General features: G+C 42.5%; 1 long non-coding RNA gene across 1 annotated transcript; it reads left to right on the forward strand.

The window, feature by feature from the left end:
* The first annotated feature begins 306 nt into the window (after positions 1-306).
* LOC146788771 (uncharacterized) lies at positions 307-2,903 on the forward strand. The gene is made up of 3 exons (XR_014969710.1): positions 307-566; positions 657-722; positions 2,771-2,903. It is a non-coding gene; the product is annotated as an uncharacterized LOC146788771 (long non-coding RNA).
* Positions 2,904-5,865: the final 2,962 nt, after the last annotated feature.

The raw sequence follows: 5,865 nt of genomic DNA on the forward strand, positions 1-5,865 counted from the left end.
CTGTTTTACACAAGATGGTTCCTGTTCTTGACTCTAAGCCAGAGATAAACCCCCAAATGAGTAAGGGCCTTCAACTGAAAGAGAACACATTTCCACACATCACATGCCCTCTCACGAGACACAAGACACGCCCCTACCTTGACACATCTGTTGGAAATTACTGCTTGTCACTTCCCTTTTCTTGTCACTTCTCCTTTCTTTTTTTTCCTATTGACTGAAAACTGTATAAATATTCTGATGTGTGAATAAAACTGCAGACCACTCCTGTACCCGCTTGGTGCTGGAGCTCTCCCCTTAACTCGAGTTACTGGACCCTTTTTTTTGTACTCAAGCACCACGGACTCCTCTCTTTGCTTTGACTGAAATTATGATTATTAAGTATAGAAATTCTGAGATGAGGTAATATTGAATTAATTTACCACAACTAGACGAACGCTACTGCGCCTTCTTTCCTCATCATGTGACTGGATAATCAGTCCTTTTTACTTTTACAGCAAGCCTGAATCGATAGGCTTTTCTACGAGACCCCAACCGGCTGGTGGAGGTCTGTTGAAGATATAAAACAGGTATGCCATGCTTCCCTTTATCTTCTGTTGTGTAGTATGTCCAATGCAGGAATTATATTTCCCTGAAATATTGCCCATTATATTCCCTAGGCTCCAACCGGCTGGTGGAGACCTGCGTTGTCAAATCGTGACACGCTACCTAAATACTGCTTTCTGGTAAGAGAATTCACCAGTGGTTGTTGGTTAGCCAATTCCAATATTCCTTCTTAGGTTTCTAATAAAGGCCTTTGTTATTTGCAGATTTCATTCACTGAGACGTCCTTACTAATGATCAAACAGTTAGAACACACAACTGTTTAAAACACACACCTAAAAGTAGCACTTTTAATTTTGTAGGCTGTCCACTCATCCCTCCATTGTCCTGATGAAGACCCGCCCTGATGCACCCTAAAATTGCGCTACTTTCGGGGACGAAACTTCGACATGCCATATATATCCGCACAGCCCTCATGATCACGATTTAATTTATTTTTGGATCTTACAGCCCATGTGCAAAAAGAAACAGGACAAAACCTTCTCCAAAGTTTCCCCCCACCTCATTTATTCCAAATGTATTTGTTTTGTATATAGTGTACTGTCTATATCACTTAATCACTATATGTCACTTTATTCACCATAGTCACTTATTGTTTTTTGACACAATTGAATTTGTAACTTTGACAGCCTTGAGTATTCGATACTCATTTAGAATACATTATTGATTCTTATTTTTCTGTGTGTGTGTTTTCTCCTTGTGTGAATTCATTTCTGTTGGGAATCATTGTTCTATGTTTTATAAAAAGTATTTTTTCTCTGTATTTACAAACAATACCCTAAGCAATTGCACATATCCCGACAGAACCGATTGTTTTTGTTTAATATTAATACCCAGGTTCTGAGAGACACCGGGTCGCCCCATTATTATTAATATCTTTCCTATCACAGCATAATACAAGTGGGAGACTAGCATATTACTAGATTGAATATTTATCTACACTAGGAGTTTCACCTGCTTGATCGAATTTCACCATTGAGGAATACTCCCTACTTTGCGGACTTTTCACAGGTGCTTCGCGTTATTGGGGGTAAACAAAATTTCAAACCATCCCCTCCTTTAAATAATTCCCTATCTGGAGTTATTTTACACGACTGGCCAGAGACTCACACGATTTATAAATTAAGGATGTCTCAAATCTTTTGTTATTACAAAGAATAGGATACTAGCTTTTTGAAAAATCTAAATCTTCCTGGACCTATAATCATCCATACTTAAAGCCTTGACGAAGTTACCTTGTAACGAAACACGTGTCGGCTGTTTTCCACCACTGCCAACAGAGAGGCCGTATGACCTTGACCTCCGTGGACTCACTAATGACAACAGAATCTTTGTTAAGAAATATATGTCTGTGCCTTGAATCACTCCCTGGCTATTGGTTGTGTATATTTGTATGAAACACCATCACTTGATATTAAATGATATTGTGCAGCAGATTCATTGTATAGATTGCTTTCCTGTGAGTAATCACACCATTTGCTGAATTGTAATTGTGTCATACTACATGACAATTGTGAGGTATTTGAAGAGAGCCGAGGTACAGTGGTTTTTTAAGCTTTGCACAGGATCTCTTAGGAACTCTTGTGGGGTGACATCTGTGGTAGTGGGGTGTCTTTATTCAGTTACCTTGAGGGGCACCAATATTATTGGCATCTATTGAGAAATCTGAACAATCTACTGTCCATGATTGATGTGCAATCCTGTTAAACCATCACTACCTTTTATGTTGTATTGAGACTTATGATGACAGGTGGTACAAAAAAATAAACCCGGTAGAATTGTAATGAGAGGGAGCCTTATATCTTGAGCATACCTGGGCAATTTGCACATAGAGGACAGAGCTTGCTCAGCCTTAGCCTAGTAAAGAACATCTGCCAGTGAGGCAGAATAAGTATTATAAACATGTGTGTGGATTTAATTATCTGGTCATGCATGAATGTGTTGTGTCTTGGGTCAATCGTTACCACTATAACAGTGCCAGCAACTCAATATGTCTATATTCTCTCTTTTGACAGTAATAATAAGTGAAACAGAGGATAAGAATATGAAATAGTATGGTTTTAATGATTTTATCCCGAGAATAATAAAAGGGTAGATAGGTTGGTTCTTATTATCGATGTATTTTTATGTTTTAATATTGAATTGTTTTTCCATATATATTTTCATGCAGATAACAGTGTTGGAACAGATTAGTAGCAAAGCCTGAAGAAGGAGGTTGGACCTGTGTATGCCTCCGAAACGCCTCGCTTTTTGGCCTACTTGTTTATAAAAAAGTTCCTGTAACATTTATAGATTAATGTGCAATATATGTAAAGGACAATGAGATTAAATATAGTTTGATTGTATTTGATTGTTCTGCAATGTATATTGATTTATTGAAACTGTATTTGTGATTTTACTCTTTTTGCATCTATGTGCATATTGGTTTTATGTATTTTAATGAGTATTGAAAATTCTAATGAATGAAGTATATATATTCTTTTGAACCAACCAAATAAATATTTTCTACATATTTGATTTTCTGGCAACTGTAACATTGATTCGGTGACAATTGAGTGTTGTTTGCGGTGTGAGAGCTTTATTGGAATGCAGAATAAATACCCCAAAGGGAGATTAGTTTAGACCTAACAGCATATGTGATAAATATGACATTGTAAAACTATCTGTATAAGTAAAGTCCAGAAGTGGAAAACTGGTGTACCGGTGACATGGGACAAATCTCATCATATTTGGGATCTCTTAAAACTCTTAATGACCATAGATGGTATGGCGTGTTGTCATTGTATCCACGCAAGAGAGCACGGACCGTGTGTTTTCACATTACATTTAATTTTTGGCCACGCTTGATAGAACATTTCTACTCAGTCCAAAGTCCTGGCCTGAACTTTTTTACACCAGGGCTTCCCTAACATAATTTCACATACTTTTACAGAAATGTCACAGCAAAATTATGCCATCTCATATTACCCACTCATTATCCCATATATGCATGACCATAAACGGCAGACTCGCCCTCTTGTCTTCCACATAGTATCAAAGGGTTCCATTGGATCGAGGATGAAGGTTGACCCAGAGGGAGGGAACATAAGTACTTGGACGGGAAAGAGAATTGGATTAACAGCAGTGAGCACGCTAGTATTGCAAGTACAAACATAGGCGCAATGCAGCTGAATAATAATAGTACGCTTGCGGGTGGAGGCTGGATTGTTTGTAGAAAGTAGGGATGCCCTTTCACCAAACGAAAAAAAGGGCGTGAAAAGAGTCTCATTTGTCGATTAATCGATGGGAGCGGTCCCATGATACGTTCTGTCCCAACGAGGGGCTGCTCACCACCACCCAGATGTCGCACACCCACAGCTGAATGCCAACAGCGCTTCTCGGGATTTACAATGCACCTTATAAACTTGCTGGGTAAAATATTCCTGTGAGTACCACCCTCAAAATGAAACCCAAGTCAGAAGTGCAGACCGGGGCTTCTGGAGTATGCTGGAATCGGTGCTTATATTAAAAAACAGAAATAGACACCCACAAATAAAACGCACTTAGTGCCAGACCGTTCGACGACATGCTTGAATGGTCGTTTAAAAAAAAAATAAAACAAAGTTTGTGCAAGCGGGAGTCCATACAAAATGCTCCATCTTGCCCAAGTGTGTAAGGCGCTCCGCAGCACAATGAGGCTGCCCGCGGCCCACGCAGGGGGCCACCATAGGAGGGCGGCCACCCTAGTGCCACATTAGGCACAAACCCAACGGGTCTAGTGTCTGGACCTCCTAGGTACTGCGCTTCCTGTCATTTCAAGCGCGCAGAGTGAGCGGGGGCCAGGTATATCTACCTCCCCGACTATCTGGCAATCCTTTCCCGCCAAGGTTCCACGCCGTTTAGACTTGTCGCTGGTTACATTGTCCAGGCTCGTGGGTGTGAAAGTAGGCAGTGAGTGCGGGCTGGGATATGCCAGGTGGGGCCTTTGTCTGAGCCGAGCAGCCTTATTAGTGTTGGCGGTCTGGGGGTTTGAGGCTGCCTGGGTTGCCGGGTCCGTTTTGGGCAGATAGTGGGGCAAGCGGCTGCGGCACCGGAGTGCTGCCTGTTTTTACTGGCTTGCGAGGGGCAAGAGAGCTGCATGTTACAGGAAGCCGTGGGCAGCCTCAGATTGCCCTATAGGCCACTCCAGCCCTGCATAAGCAGGCGCGTAGCTAGGGGGGGGCGGTGGGGGCGGACCGCCCCAGGCGGCACTATTTTTAGGGCGGCCGCTCAGCACTGGTGGCCCGTTGCGGCTGCGGCGGCTTTTATAATTTATTTAGGGACAGATTTGACTGTCACTAAATAAATTATAAAGTCCGCCGCGGCCCCAACGGCGCGCGCGGCCGGCGGCCTAGTTAAAAAGTTAAACTTGTCTTCAAGCAGCGCGGTGAGCGCGCTGCGCACTGCACGCACCTGACCAGCATACCTACTTGTTTGTGGTGCGCCAGTGCGTCAGCGCCTGCTGCAGTGCTGCCTTGCCATCATGACGTCGGTCGGTTCCGGTTCGGCAAGACTAGAGCCAGGACTTCGTATTGGTCACCCAGCCTGCTCCAGGGCCTCACGATGAGAACGTTACGTAGTGGTGACGCGTCACGCGCTTCACCACTACGCACTCGTGAGGACCCAATTCTGTGCTGCACAGGTCGGAGTCGGACTGTCGGAGAAAATGAGTTTGTTTATTCCTATTCCCCTTTCCTGACCCCTGCAGCTGCTTATCGCATCAGGCTGTGACACAGAGTTCGACTAGTAGGTAAGAGAATGTGTTACTATTTTTTTTCTTTTAAAAATATGTGCAGGCCCAGCAGAACACATACTTCTGTGCACGTCATTTAAACAGTTTTTATCCTTCTCATGGCCGATGCAGGACACAATATGACAACGCAATTCAGAATGCCCAGATAACGCTAGTGATTAATGATCCTGCTGGAGAGCAATCGTTTGTCTGTTGGTAGTTTTTAAGTGCAGATGAACTGTATTTTATGTGGATAGCTCAGTGGGTTACTGCCTTTGTCACAGAGATCCTTGTGTTACTTGCAGTTCAGAAGTTACAATCCTAACATAGGACAGTGACCAATGAACTGTCATCAAAGAGCTGCATACAAACATGAATGGTATCGTTTTTTTTGTTTTGTGATATAGTTAGAGCTTCCTCAGTCTTTCATCATTCTAATGTTGCTAAAATGAGTATGTTTGAGCAGAGATACATTTGTATCAGTAAAGCTGATCCCCATGGAATACTCTTTTAAA

Source organism: Triturus cristatus, chromosome 10 (assembly GCF_964204655.1).
Source record: "Triturus cristatus chromosome 10, aTriCri1.1, whole genome shotgun sequence".
In the NCBI taxonomy this organism is placed as follows: domain Eukaryota; kingdom Metazoa; phylum Chordata; class Amphibia; order Caudata; family Salamandridae; genus Triturus; species Triturus cristatus.